The sequence below is a fragment of the Canis lupus genome, chromosome 11 (genome assembly GCF_003254725.2).
Source record: "Canis lupus dingo isolate Sandy chromosome 11, ASM325472v2, whole genome shotgun sequence".
Taxonomy (NCBI): domain Eukaryota; kingdom Metazoa; phylum Chordata; class Mammalia; order Carnivora; family Canidae; genus Canis; species Canis lupus.
Window position 1 is genome coordinate 45,920,564 of NC_064253.1, and position 14,794 is coordinate 45,935,357.

The 14,794-nt window shown below is 34.2% G+C and overlaps 1 protein-coding gene across 11 annotated transcripts in view; it reads right to left on the minus strand.

Moving 5' to 3' along the window:
• The window catches only part of LINGO2 (leucine rich repeat and Ig domain containing 2), a 1,134,307-nt gene that overhangs the window by 492,888 nt on the left and 626,625 nt on the right, over positions 1 to 14,794 (minus strand). For all 11 annotated transcript variants that reach the window (XM_049116208.1, XM_035697330.2, XM_025431889.3 and 8 more), the window contains one exon: positions 4,528 to 4,613. The gene's annotated coding sequence lies outside the window, so the exon portion shown is untranslated. The remainder of the gene's footprint in view (positions 1 to 4,527; positions 4,614 to 14,794) is intronic.

Here is a 14,794-nt window from a genome sequence, read left to right on the forward strand (position 1 = left end):
TGTTCACCTATTATTTGTGCACTTTTAAGTATATTTCCATAAAATCTTTAATTGACCAATAATGTATGATTATTTTATATGTTACAAAAGAGGCAAAAATCACTTAATTATTCCACTGGTGCATTGACTTCAAGTATTTTTTTCTAAATGTATGTTCATGCAAGGACAATTACTCAGTATTGATAGTATTTTTAGATTAATACAAATTACCAAAATTATTTAAGGAAAACAAGAAAGCCTGAATAGACCAAACTTTTATAATCTTGAAGCATGAAGCACTAAACAACATTCAAGCAAACAAACCCCCAAAACTCTCTGATTCAAAATAATCTTTGTTCAGCACTTGATTTTCCTAACTTTTAAAAATAGGAAATTCTGATGCAATATGCAAAAAACTTACATTTTAGCAAATGAAAACTAGAATTATGAAACTCTTATCTTTCTTGACCAAGATTTTTTCCCTGATGATTCTTTGATGACTGCTTTTCTTTTATTTATCCTTTTTCTATTTTTTCACAATACTTACCTGCATGTTTGATTTTTCTTTTCCATGCTGGTCTTTTTTTCTCTCATAATTTTCTCATTTTTCCTGGACCCCTGCATTCTAGGAATGTTTCTTCATTTTACTTGCTACAAATCTGATGACATTTGTTGCTTCCTTCTTTACATTTTCTTATTTTCAGTCATTTGCATTTAAACTTCTTCAATTTTAAGGCTTCTAAGTCAATCAATGCATTTGTAAGGATGACAAAAATTTTCCTAAAATATTTTTCTTGTTTATGTATTAATTCATTGTTCTACATTTGCTTTATCTCTGAGGCTTTCACTTCCTGTGTCGAGTTCTCATTATCCAAACCAAGTTTGACTTTGTTATTGCTGCTATTTATTGCTTGTTACCAATAAGCTCTTCAATTGTCACTGAAGAGTAGTGACACTCAACAAATAGGTCATAAAACTCACTCTTAGCTCTTGATCTTACTGATAACCTGGTTTTTTAGCAGAAAGTGTCAATTCTTCCCTGTTGAAAAGTAGATTGTGAACAACCACAGGCCTGAATTCTATTGAATAGCAGGCATTCACATAGAGCACTTCATTTTGCTAAAATTTTGGTCCTCTGATCCTGCTCTAATAAGTATCACTCACACACACACACACACACACACACACACACACACACACACACTGAGTACTATTGTCTCTAGTCACATATTACCATACCTATAATGCCTGTTGGGATAACCTAACTTTCTCCTTGGATGCAATGCATTTCTCAAAGTCCTTTCTTCTCTGTTCTTTTTAGAGGAAGCAACAAAGATAATCCTTGAATAGATACAAAGGCACTGACTATAGGTATGACTACCTAACTTTCTCAGTGATATAATTCTTGGACCTGAGTCAAGGGGCAGAAAGTAAGTGAAGGGCACAGAATCTACCTGTATTATTAAGGCCATGAGTTTGCTCTATTTCAGATTTTGAACTTCTATTTGATGATGTGGAATCTCTCCAGAAGAAAATAATGAATTGGCTGAAAGTCCTAGTTTTGAATGTAGTCATAAATTTCCACCTTTCTCTATGCCCTTATAGTCATTTTAAGCTTCATCAAGCACTGTTAAGTTGGTATAACTTTAAAACAACAACTATTTCTGACATCTTAAACTATGATAAAAAAAATTCTATCAGCATCATTTGGAGAAAAACTCAATCTTCCTCTAATATTTACTCACAACTAAAGTTATTCCTGAACATCTGTGCAATACTACTTTGACACAGATGGCAAAACACTTATTAATAAAATAGCACATGTAAATATTTGGATCCATTTCAGTAGAACTGAGAAAGCCACAAAACCATCTCACAAAGTAAATTTTCATTGCTGATGCAATGCGCATCTTACTGTGTACCAAAAGTGCTGCAATTTTCTTTAGTAGTTTTTGAAATGAAGAAGTAACATTTATTTTCAGGCCCCTTCAATGTAGTGGTAAGATGAGTTCATTTTCAGTTCATAGCTTGCATAGTTCCACTTTTATCTCCTAGAATTATACAAGGTCTATATGCTGCTTGGGAATTGATAAGGTCCAGTCTTCTAAATAAAATCCCACTTCTCTTTTCCAAAAATAAACAGAATGAAAAGAGAAGAGAAAAAAAATCTCATATTTTGAGAAAGTCTAACAATATATCACATATCAAAAATTTTAAGTCTTGATTTCTGATAAGTAAATTTAAAAGAAATCATTCTTGTAAACTTCCAAATGTTTTCCACTTTTTTATGTTGTTTCCTATAACTTTTTAAAGATATTTTGTTATTGTCAGTTTTCTTATATCTGTTTCATTTGAATAATTAGGAATTTGATCTTCTCATACCTTGGACCATAACACAGGTTTCTTCCAGTATGTTGAGGCTTTATGGAGTAACATGAAAAGACCTGGACTTGAAGAACAAAGGTCTCAGGTTGAATATTAGTTTTCCCTCATATTAGCTCTATCAGTGCTATAAAGTTTACTACTGTCTGGTCTAGAGGCTAGTGTTAGTCTGCAAATGCTAACTGGTCTACATCATGAGGAGTACAGAAAATGGAGTATGGAGAGAAAGTATTAAAACCCTTTATAGCCATTCTATAATTTTATGTCTGCAGAATAATGACAACTAATAAAAATGTCGACATGTGCATTTTGTGTCTATTTTTTGATCATTTTATTTCTCTGGTAATTAATGTTTGCAAAAACGTTCAATTTGCAATGGATTCAAATTGATTAAGGGATGCATGCATCCCAATGTTTATAGCAGCGTTATCTACAATAGCCAAATTATGGTAACAGCCCAAGTATCCATCAAATGAAGAATGGATAAAGAAGATAGAATGAATATATATATCTTTAATATATAAATCTTTATATATATATATATAATTAATATTACTCAGGCATAAAAAAGAATGAAATCCTGCCATTTGCAATGACATGGATGGAGCTATAGAGTATTATGCTAAGCAAAAGAAGTCAGAGAAAGACCAATACCATATGAATTTATTTATATGTAAACTTAATAAAATATAAAAAAAACAGAACAAATAAGCAAAGAAAAAAATAGAGAAAGACAAACCAAAAAACACTCTTAACTATAGAAAACAACTAATGGTTTGATCCTACCAGAGAGGAGGTAGGTGGGGGGATGGGTTAAATTGGTGATGGAGAATAAGGAGTGCACTTGCTGTGATAAGCACTGGGTGTTGTAGGCAAATGTTGAATCACTGTACTGTACACCTGAAGCTAATATACACTGTATGTTAACTAAGTGGAATTTAAATAAAAACATTAAAAAATATGCAAAAAAACTGATTTTTTACCCAGAGAATCTGAAAAGCACTGAGCATGTAAGACATCCAGTGAGCCAGTTAACCTCTTGGGACCTCAATGTTTCCATCTGTAAAATACATGTAATAATCCCAACTTTGTCTTTCATACGGGGTATATCATCAGTAAACAAAATTACTTACTCATAAATTATTTGTAAACTATAATGTGTCTTATAAACATACAGTTGTTATATTCTAAGCAATAATCATTTTGGAAATAGCATGGCATTCCAGCCAAAAGAAGCCTGGCTTTTGTTAGCTACCCAATAAATGTTTGTTGATTTTATGAATGAATGTAAGTACAGAAACTTTGGCATCAGAAAGGACTGCACTCAAACAACTGTCAGAGCAGTATGCTATCTAAAGGCAACTCACATAGTTTTACGATAGTACAGTTTCTTCATCTGTAAAGGGAGAACAATAATAGCTTCTATTCTTAAGCAGTGTTGTGCATATTCAATAAAACAATGCAATAAAGTAGTTACCACTTAGTACTTGGCACATGGAATTTATTCAATAAATATTAGTCTTGTATCTTTAACCTCTTTATGCTAAATAAATTGATTGTTTATATGCAATTTCTTAGTTCTTAGGAAAACATAACAAGATAACTACCATAATCTCCATTTTATTTTCTTTCTTTTTCTTTTCTTTATTTTATTTTATTTTATTTTATTTTATTTTATTTTATTTTAATTTTAGAGAGAGACTGCGCATGCATGCACGAGTGGGGGGCAGGGGAGGCAGTGGGAGAGAGAGAATCTCAAGCAGGCCTCATGCCTAGTTCAAAGTCTGACACAGAGCTTGATCTCACCAATCACAACTTAAGCTGAAAACAAGAGTGTGATGCTCAACCAACTGAGCCACCCAGGCATCCCCATCATTTCTATTTTCAAACAAAGAAACTAATACTCAAAGAATTAAGCAGATTTCATGAAGTCATATAGCTACTGTAACACCATATCTGTCTATAACGAAATGCCAAGACTATTTGTGACGAATACCACCTTCCTAAGGTCTTCAAAGTAATGAGAATAAATGTCATAGACATTTTTCCTTTTAGACACACTCTCATTTTTGTTTGTAAACTATGAGGTATTTTTGAATAAAAAACAGTATCAGCAGATGTAATGAAACACAGAAAAAGACACTCATGCATCACTTTTCCACTTACCAGTCTGACTTGTTGGGTTCTTCATCCTGATGGTGGCCACTTTCTGTGTTCTTCTCTGAACCTCTTTGCATGACTCTGTATGGAGGCTACCAAAAACAAATAAATAAATAAAACATGTTATAAAAATGATATTTGCTTCTTAAAGGATTTCCGTATATTAATGACCACAACAATAATAACTCAAATTTACATAGCACTTATTCTATAAAGCTTTTAAAGAAACACAACAGGGATGAACCCATTTCACATCTTGAAAGCAAGTGCTTTCCACTTGCATCTTGAAAGCAAGTATATTGCTTGCTTTTTGGTTTTGCATCTTGAAAGCAAGTATATTGTCACGCTTATCTTGGAATTCTCAGAAAGTGACAAAGTATCTACCACCCAGGCATTCATTAAATTACTTTATTTTTTATTAAATAAATAAATGGATGAAACTCATGTTCGAGTACATTTATATTGCTGAAGAAATCAACCTTCCACTCCAGAAGCCAAAATGAAATTTTGCTCTAATTTGTCACAATATAGACCAAAAGAAGAAAGAATTTTTGCTGTGTCAAACTGCCATTTCAAAGGTTAATTTGACAATGAAATCAATATGCAAGTCTCAGATTATTCCTTGTTGTTTTAATAGTTAATTCTTAGATAAATTGGATCATCTCTTATCGAAAATAGTTATGGTCTATTTAAGCAGGAAATTCCAATATAATCAATTAAAAGCTTTTGGAATAGTTGGAAAGTCGAAAAAGGGAAATTAAATGTTCTTTTTAGAATTAGAATATGACTTCCCATTGTCTTGATGACTTTTCTGACTCTATGTCCCAACTCCATGTCAACTGTCCTGTGCAACTCACAAAAAGAGAGAAGGGTAAAGGAGAAAGGTAAGTTGATTTAAAAAAAATAGCAAAAGCTATCTTAGGATAGTTTTTTACTAACTCAAAGTAAGTATAATGAGGTGAAAAGCTTTCTTTTTTTTCCCACCCTCATCAGCTGAAATACACTTGACATAGAACATTGAGTAAATTTAAGGTGTAAAACATGTTAATTTGATAGTAATGCTTTTTTAAAAGAATTGGGATGTCAACCATGTTCCTTCATATCTCAAACTTGTATGCCAGCATTTCTACTTGACATTACTTCTTGTGTTAGCATTCATAATGGTGATGATTATTATTTTGTTGCTTATAACTGTTTTTACCATTTTATAGGAATTATCTAATTTAATATTTACAACAACACTGTAAGGTAGGTATTATTAACCTCCCTTTTTTAAAAGATGAGAAACAGAGGTATAGCTTAAATAAATTATTCAAGATCCATCACTATTAACCACTTAGGGTAGGATGTGAACCTTTCTCAGAGCCCACTGTCTTAATCTCCAATGTATCTACTACCTTTTAAACTTATTTTAAACTTGATCCACTTCTGGATTCTCTATTCTGTTCCACTGATCTATGTGTCTGTTTTTGTGCCAGTACCACACTGTCTTGATGACCACAGCTTTGTAGTACAACCTGAAATCTGGCATTGTGATGCCCCCAGATATGGTTTTCTTTTTTAAAATTCCCCTGGCTATTCGGGGTCTTTTCTGATTCCACACAAATCTTAAAATAATTTGTTCTAACTCTCTGAAGAAAGTCCATGGTATTTTGATAGGGATTGCATTAAACGTGTATATTGCCCTGGGTAACATTGACATTTTCACAATATTAATTCTGCCAATCCATGAGCATGGAATATTTTTCCATCTCTTTGTGTCTTCCTCAATTTCTTTCAGAAGTGTTCTATAGTTTTGAGGGTATAGATCCTTTACATCTTTGGTGAGGTTTATTCCTAGGTATCTTATGCTTTTGGGTGCAATTGTAAATGGGATTGACTCCTTAATTTCTCTTTCTTCAGTCTCATTGTTAGTGTATAGAAATGCCACTGACTTCTGGGCATTGATTTTGTATCCTGCCACGCTACCGAATTGCTGTATGAGTTCTAGCAATCTTGGGGTGGAGACTTTTGGGTTTTCTATGTAGAGTATCATGTCATCGGCGAAGAGGGAGAGTTTGACTTCTTCTTTGCCAATTTGAATGCCTGAACTTTATGGGCAACTAATATTCGATAAAGGAGGAAAGACTATCCATTGGAAGAAAGACAGTCTCTTCAATAAATGGTGCTGGGAAAATTGGACATCCACATGCAGAAGAATGAAACTAGACCACTCTCTTGCACCATACACAAAGATAAACTCAAAATGGATGAAAGATCTAAATGTGAGACAAGATTCCATCAAAATCCTAGAGAAGAACACAGGCAACACCCTTTTTGAACTCGGCCATAGTAACTTCTTGCAAGATACATCCACGAAGGCAAAAGAAACAAAAGCAAAAATGAACTATTGGGACTTCATCAAGATAAGAAGCTTTTGCACAGCAAAGGATACAGTCAACAAAACTCAAAGACAACCTACAGAATGGGAGAAGATATTTGCAAATGACATATCAGATAAAGGGCTAGTTTCCAAGATCTATAAAGAACTTATTAAACTCAACACCAAAGAAACAAACAATCCAATCATGAAATGGGCAAAAGACATGAACAGAAATCTCACAGAGGAAGACATAGACATGGCCAACATGCATATGAGAAAATGCTCTGCATCACTTGCCATCAGGGAAATACAAATCAAAACCACAGTGAGATACCACCTCACACCAGTGAGAATGGGGAAAATTAACAAGGCAGGAAACAACAAATGTTGGAGAGGATGCGGAGAAAAGAGAACCCTCTTACACTGTTGGTGGGAATGTGAACTGGTGCAGCCACTCTGGAAAACTGTGTGGAGGTTCCTCAAACAGTTAAAAATATACCTGCCCTACAACCCAGCAATTGCACTGTTGGGGATTTACCCCAAAGATACAAATGCAATGAAACGCCGGGACACCTGCACCCCGATGTTTCTAGCAGCAATGGCCACTATAGCCAAACTGTGGAAGGAGCCTCGGTGTCCAACGAAAGATGAATGGATAAAGAAGATGTGGTTTATGTATACAATGGAATATTACTCAGCTATTAGAAATGACAAATACCCACCATTTGCTTCAACGTGGATGGAACTGGAGGGTATTATGCTGAGTGAAGTAAGTCAGTCGGAGAAGGACAAACATTATATGTTCTCATTCATTTGGGGAATATAAATAATAGTGAAAGGGAAAATAAGGGAAGGGAGAAGAAATGTGTGGGAAATATCAGAAAGGGAGACAGAACGTAAAGACTGCTAACTCTGGGAAACGAACTAGGGGTGGTAGAAGGGGAGGAGGGCGGGGGGTGGGAGTGAATGGGTGACGGGCACTGGGTGTTATTCTGTGTGTTAGTAAATTGAACACCAATAAAAAAATAAATAAAAAATAAAAAATAAAAAAAAAAAAATAAACTTGAACTCCTAAATTTCCTCTCATGCCCTCCTAGGTCATCCTTGCTTCCTAGGAAATTAACACATATGCTTTGTACTCAAGTCAGAAATGTGAATATCTTTTTAATTAACTTTGTTTTCCATGGTTATTATGTACACTAAATATAGCTAGAATCCACACAGTTCTCTCCTCTCACCAGTTGAAGCCACCATAATTGATCATCTAGACTATCGCAAAGCCTTCTACTTATTCTCACTGATCCTGCTCATGACCCCTTCTACAATCCACTGCTCACACTCTAGCCAGGGTAGACTTCATAGCATAAATCATAATTTCACTACCCAGTGGCTTTGTATTGTACTTGGAATAAAATCTAATTATCTTATCATGGCCTACAAACTCTGACATGAACAGGCTACAGTCTACCTCTCAAATATTCTTTTTCTCTCATTTTTATTGAGCTTCTGCATGCTCTTCTCTTAATAAACCCGGGTCTCAAGCACCTAAGGACTTTGCTTTTCAGGAAATCAAGCCTGGAATGCTCTGCAATTGGATCCTCTTTATGCCTCATGTCTCAGTTCAAGTCATTTTCTCGAAAGAGGTTTTTCCTGAAATCCCAACATGGCCCCCTCCTATCAAATATATAGTCATATTTTTAATTTGTCTATAATCTCTTTTCCTCACTGGAATGTAGAACCCATGTGGACAAGATTGCTTAAAATTCCTGCTTAATGAATGTATAGATGAATGTAAACATGTTAAAGTATATTCTAATTATTCTTCCTTATTTCCATTCATTCCTGAAAGGAAGACAAAAAAACCTTGCATTTAAAGAATTAGTAAATAGAAAATCATGAAAGTATCATTTTTTCATATTCCTGCATGTATACCTCTTTTGAGATATTAAAACAATTTCCATTAAAAAATAAAATAAACTTATTTATACTTTTTTCCTTAAAAAGAAGACTCTAATTGTATGCATCAGTCTACATTATTTTCTAAAAGTTTCCTCACTGTAATACAGTGGCATTGTGGCATTCAGTACACAATAGCTGATACACATGTACTATTAATTTTGGATTTGAGCAGGAATTTTTGTGAGTGCATAAGCCAGGGTCAAATATTTAGAGATCATTAAGTCACTTGTGTCCTATTTGTAGCTCTGACCAATAAGGGAAACCAGTAATTGTCAAACAATACTGATACCAGCTTGTACAATTGAGGCACCAGTATTATTATTACAGGGCATATGCTTTGATTTTATTCACACAAAACAATGACATATAAAGATCTGATTAACTTAACTAGCAACACTTTTTATTTTCTTCTTATCTGAATCATTCTGATAATCTATGTGGAACCCCACTAAACTTTATTTCTATTTTCTCCCTTTTTGTTTTGGTTTAAAACATTGATTTTCAAATGTAAAGATATATGAGTGATATTTATATGCACATTAATCAAACTGCAGATTTTTGCCTAAATGAGTTTAAGGCAAGATTCAAGTGTCTATATTTATCACAAGCTTATTACACTGGTGGTGCTGATCCAAGTGACCATACTTTGAGTACCAAGAATTCAGATAATAGTTTCAGATGATTTCAAAACAATACTTGACTAATTCATGGTACATGAGTGTATATGTGTGTTTTCCATTCAAAAATGTTATTATAACTAATATTTTTTTAATTTACAATCTCTTTTTTCAAAAAAGTGCCATTATTGTGAGGTCAATAATACTAAATAAGCAGTTAGTAAATTGTACATACTTCTGTTCTTATTTATAATTTATTGATAATTTTGAAAATAAATGTGTATCTAGCACACACTCCCTTAAATTTAATAATATATAACAAAATAAATTAAACATTGACTTTTTGTTACTGGCTAGTAAGATTTTAGGTAACTTTCCTTTCTTCTGCACATTTTTGTTTCCTATATCTTATACCTTACAAATTTTAGCTACAATTTACTGTCTTATAATACACTGTACTAAGTATATGTGTTTGTATAATTTCATATGTATGTGATATTATCTCATTTAGTTTATGTTTATAAAATGCTAATAAAAATTTATAATTTTTAGGCATTTACTAATGGCCAGATATTATATTAATGGTTTGCATGTGTTAATTCATTTAATCCTCACTAAAATGAAATAAACCATTAACATGCTGAGTTATTAGGTGGAGAGACAAGTTTGAGGTTAACTGGCTTAAGAGTGGCAAAAGTGAGATTCAAATCCAAGTATGCTAGACCTTATTTTTTATAACCAAGAGAAAATCAATATTTTTTGAATACTTAAGTAAATATCTTCCCTGATAGAAGATATTTAAGGTAGCCAAAACATCATAAAAGAAAACAGAGGACTCAACTTTTATACTATATACTTTATTAAAGGAAAATATTTATGTCAAAATATGAAGTATTTGCAAGGGAAAATCACTATAAATTCTACAGAATGCTAGTCCTAGTTTCCAAAATGTAAGAAATGATTTCATTGCTATATGTTACTTGGGTTTTTTACTGATGAAGATCCGTCTGAAAGCATAGTTTTTACCATTGTTGAAAAAAAAAAAAAACCAGGAGAAAATAACTAGATATTAAAAGAAATAAGCTTTAAGAATGGTGGACCCAGGGTACCTAGGTGGTTTGGTTGGTTAAGTGTCTGCCTTTTGGTCAGGTCATGATCTTAGGGTCCTGGGATCCCGCCACAAGTCAGACTCCCTGCTTGGCAGGGAGTCTGCTTCTCTATCTCCCTCTATACCTCCTTGCAGCCACCTGCTCCTGCTCTCTCTCAAATAAGTAAATAAAATCTTTTTTAAAAATTATGAAAATGGTAGACCAATGAAACAAGGATATGCTTATCTCTGACATTTTCAGCCAAATTTCCAAATAGCAAGATATTCCATAAACATTTCTCCAAATTCCATTAACAAAATAGTCACCATTGGTCATGCCTACATTCACCATTTCTCCTATTGTGAGTACCATTACTGAAGCATGTCTTAACTATTGGAATCATTTTATATATGCATAAATACATGCATGGACACATGCATGGATATAAGGGGATTTTTTTTTGGAATTAAGACTCAATACATTTTGAGGAAAACTTAATAGGGACATGTTCAAAAATAAATCTCAAACCCCATACTAAATTACTCTTAACTAGTTTGATAGATTATGTTCTTATATGATTTCGTATGGGGTTCACTTAAATTTCCAAAAAGTTGATATTATCTTTGTTGTTTAATAATGATTTCACTTAGACTTAGTAAGAAATAAAAAAAAAAAATTTTTTTTTCACAACACAGGAAAGGTATAGTCTCTTCCCATTAGGTTAACATGGCTCCATTCTGAGAGGAGTTTAACAAGAACTGGCCAGTTTTTATCTTGTTCATACTCCTCAAGGCCAACTTACCATTTTCTTTGGCTACATTTTCAAATGCTATCTTCAACTATTTCTTTGTAAAGAAACACTTAAGTGGCTCCACAATATAATGCAACTTAGTGGATGATGTTTCCAAAACAATTACTCAGAGAAGTTCATTGTCTTCAAAAACAGATGGGGAAGTTCATGGTGGAAGATCCAAGCATGGAGCTAAAAATGACTATAGTTTAAACTTCAGCTAGGATTAAGGAGAAAAATAAACTGCATATAGAAGTGTGCTTGTGTAGAGTGGTGGTTCAATACTGATGGGGGGGGTGGTGGAAGGATTGTTAGAATAAAGAATCCAAGAAATTTAATACCCCTAGGTTATTTTACTGATCACCTCCTAACTGGCTTCTTAGATTTAAGCCTCTTTCTTATTCAATCTATTTCTAAAATGCTTCTGTGATTCCTAATCAATTTTCTTACATTATCTTAAATTTGTTTTAGTATTCAAACTCTTATTTAAGACCTTGATACTTCTATTATCCATGATATAAAGAGGGTAGATGGATTTTCCTGAAAAACAAAGGGTGTTGCTACCTCTCCATACCTACAACTCCTCCTTCTTCTTAGCTCTCCTATTGCAACAGACTTTGAACTGAGTCATCTGCCTCAACAACAATGGTCTTGCTTCCTTTTGTCCTAGAAGTCTTTCACTGATCTCACCAGATTAAATTCTCCAAATCAAAGCTAGAATCCTGTCAATCCTTTTTTCACAATGTTTCTAAGGCTCCCCATTCTTTATGAAATATGGGGATAGATGGGGAAAAGGGAGCCCAATTTCTAACTCCTTGGCTTGGGCTCAAAGACTTCCACAGTCTTTAATCTACCTACTCATGTTCTGACTATTTCTCTCATTCATTTATAAGCACTTACAGGGCCAGAGCCATACTTTGGTTCATCTTCACAGTTGCTTTCTCTGGTTCAATCCAATGTGTATGTTAACTCTGAAATAAAGGAGGAAAAGGGATTCCTTCTCTGCCCCCTCATCTTTTTTTTCTGAAAAGGTAGTGAAGTGGTGGACTGAGAGTGCAGATCCCTCATAGGTTATTGCAGGTCATGTAGACGTAGTAGTTTAAGACCTAGTTTGTGCTGCTCCACCCTAAGACAATTCTATCATTCATCTGGTGGTAGCTACATAACTGCAGGTACATTCAATAAGAAGAATTAGCCAGCTTCAGATATTGGCTTTATCTTTTAAAGCCTAAGAGTTGCAAAGCATTCAAATCTTATTTTAGCTACACAAGTGTAGGACAGGTAGATTCATTTAGTATAAAATAATTTTTCTTAGAATTAAGACTGTTTCTCATTAAATCTATTATCGTCATTTGTCTTGATCTCTGTGACCACAGAGAATCTTGCTGGTATTCCTGTCTCCAAAGCAATGGACTATCTGTTGATAAAGTGCTTTTTTGTGTACTGCAAGTATTTTGGAAATAGCTTTGGATCAAACTAAATGAGTTCCAGTATAAATAAAAAACCTGAGACACTGCAGCCAGCACTCAGCAAGATATTGGTGTGACAGCTAGAAAGATACGGTATGACCTCCTGCAATTGATGTTTTGTGTTGAGTGCAGGGTCTAATAAAATGAGTTCCATCGTGGAACTTGCATGTTCAATGAAATCTGTATTAAACCTAAATATAAGCTTTGACTACTGCTTTAGTGACATTTCAAAAAAGAAAAGATAAAAGACAAACTATAACTAGATTGGTAGTTTGAGTCACATTTAAGACTCAAAATAACTGTTAAATATGTACTTTCCATTCTAATCAAGGTGAGAAGTGAAGGAATATTCATTTTATGTCTGTTGCCTGGCTGTGAACATTATTTCAAATACACTGAAACATGACTTACTTTATTTATTTTAAAACCTCTGGCACATTTTATGGTTTGATTCATTTTCTAACACTTTCAAAGCTGTATGTAGTTCATTAAATTACACTTGTTTCATATAAGCATCCTGAATATCTACTGTTAACCTAAAAAGATTGGGGGTACAAGGATTTCTTCTAAATATGTTCTACTTCCCTCATAGAGATCAATGCAGACAGCCTCCTAAAGAGCCATAATGTTTCATCACTGTAGGGAAAGCTTCGGATTCTGGTAAGTTACATAGAGAAGGGAATGACCTCAAGCTGTGCTCTACCTATAGCATGAGCAATTAACTAGGGGTTCCAGTATCAACACTAGCTTTGAATAACATGACCTTTCCTAAAATGCTCTTCACCTGAGTGAGGTGAATGAGAATTGTCAAGTGAAGTTTGGCTCTCATCGATTTGGGTATAGCTCAGTGACAAACAATCACACAATCTTCAAGTAATAAGCAACACAAACCACCAAAGCATTCTCCCAATTGGCATGGAGATACAGGCTTTTGCTCACAAGGGACCCATGATGGAGCTCCATTGGCATCAACAAAAGAGCTGGAACAAGAACTCTATTTTATACATGTGTATGCAGTGGAAGCCAGCCTTCTTGTGCCTGTCACACACTGGCCCAAGTTTTACCCTCTTGTCCTATTCAGAAAATATAGAATCCTAGTTTCACATGGCAGATCTTCAAATAATTGAAGGAAGTTATCATTGCCCTGCAGGAATAGGGAGCATCTTTCAGACTCAACATCACCACATTTGAACACAAAGTGACAGACACATTCCTCACATGACATATTCCCAGACATCTCACTATTCTGGTCACCTTCTTTTGGATGCACTTCAATTTGTCAATGTCTCTTTTTAAGATATATGGAACATCCTATGACATTTCTGAGGCTTTTAGCAGAATGGAATATCCTGAGAATAGCAGTAAATTTCTCTGGTTTGTGAAGAATAATGAGCCCTAAACTTAAATAAAATTTCCACTTCTCAAAATTGGACAGAAAAAGAACTAACCACAAGAATATTAATGGATCAAAAATTCAACATTAAGCTTAGTGTTGTTACAGAACAGTATGTGGGAAAGCATGGTCTATAATCTGCAACCCACAGGCAACCCGTGAATCAGTTGTCTGCGTTATTTGTTCAATCTCCAAAATACTGACCTCTCTATGAAAGGTAGAAAAAAATATCAGTCAGAGAAAGGACCTGGGTCATGACATTCCCCTGCACCAGCTGAGTAACCTTGGACAAGTCACCAAAATCTGTGCTTTTCAATTGGTTCATTATTGTGATGGTGATTTTCTCTGTCGATTTGAGTAGGTCAGGAGGTGCCCAGATATTTAGCAAAATATTATTTCTGGATGTGTCTGTGAGGGTATTTCTGCTGAAAATAGTATTTGAACTGGTGGAACTAGGAAAACAGTTTGCCCTCCCCAATATAAGTGGGTATTATCCAATCTGTTGAGGGTCTGGTCAGAACAAAAAGTTGGAGGAAGGAAGAATTCAGCCCTTCCTGCCTAATTGCTTGAGATAAAACATCATTGATCTTTTCTT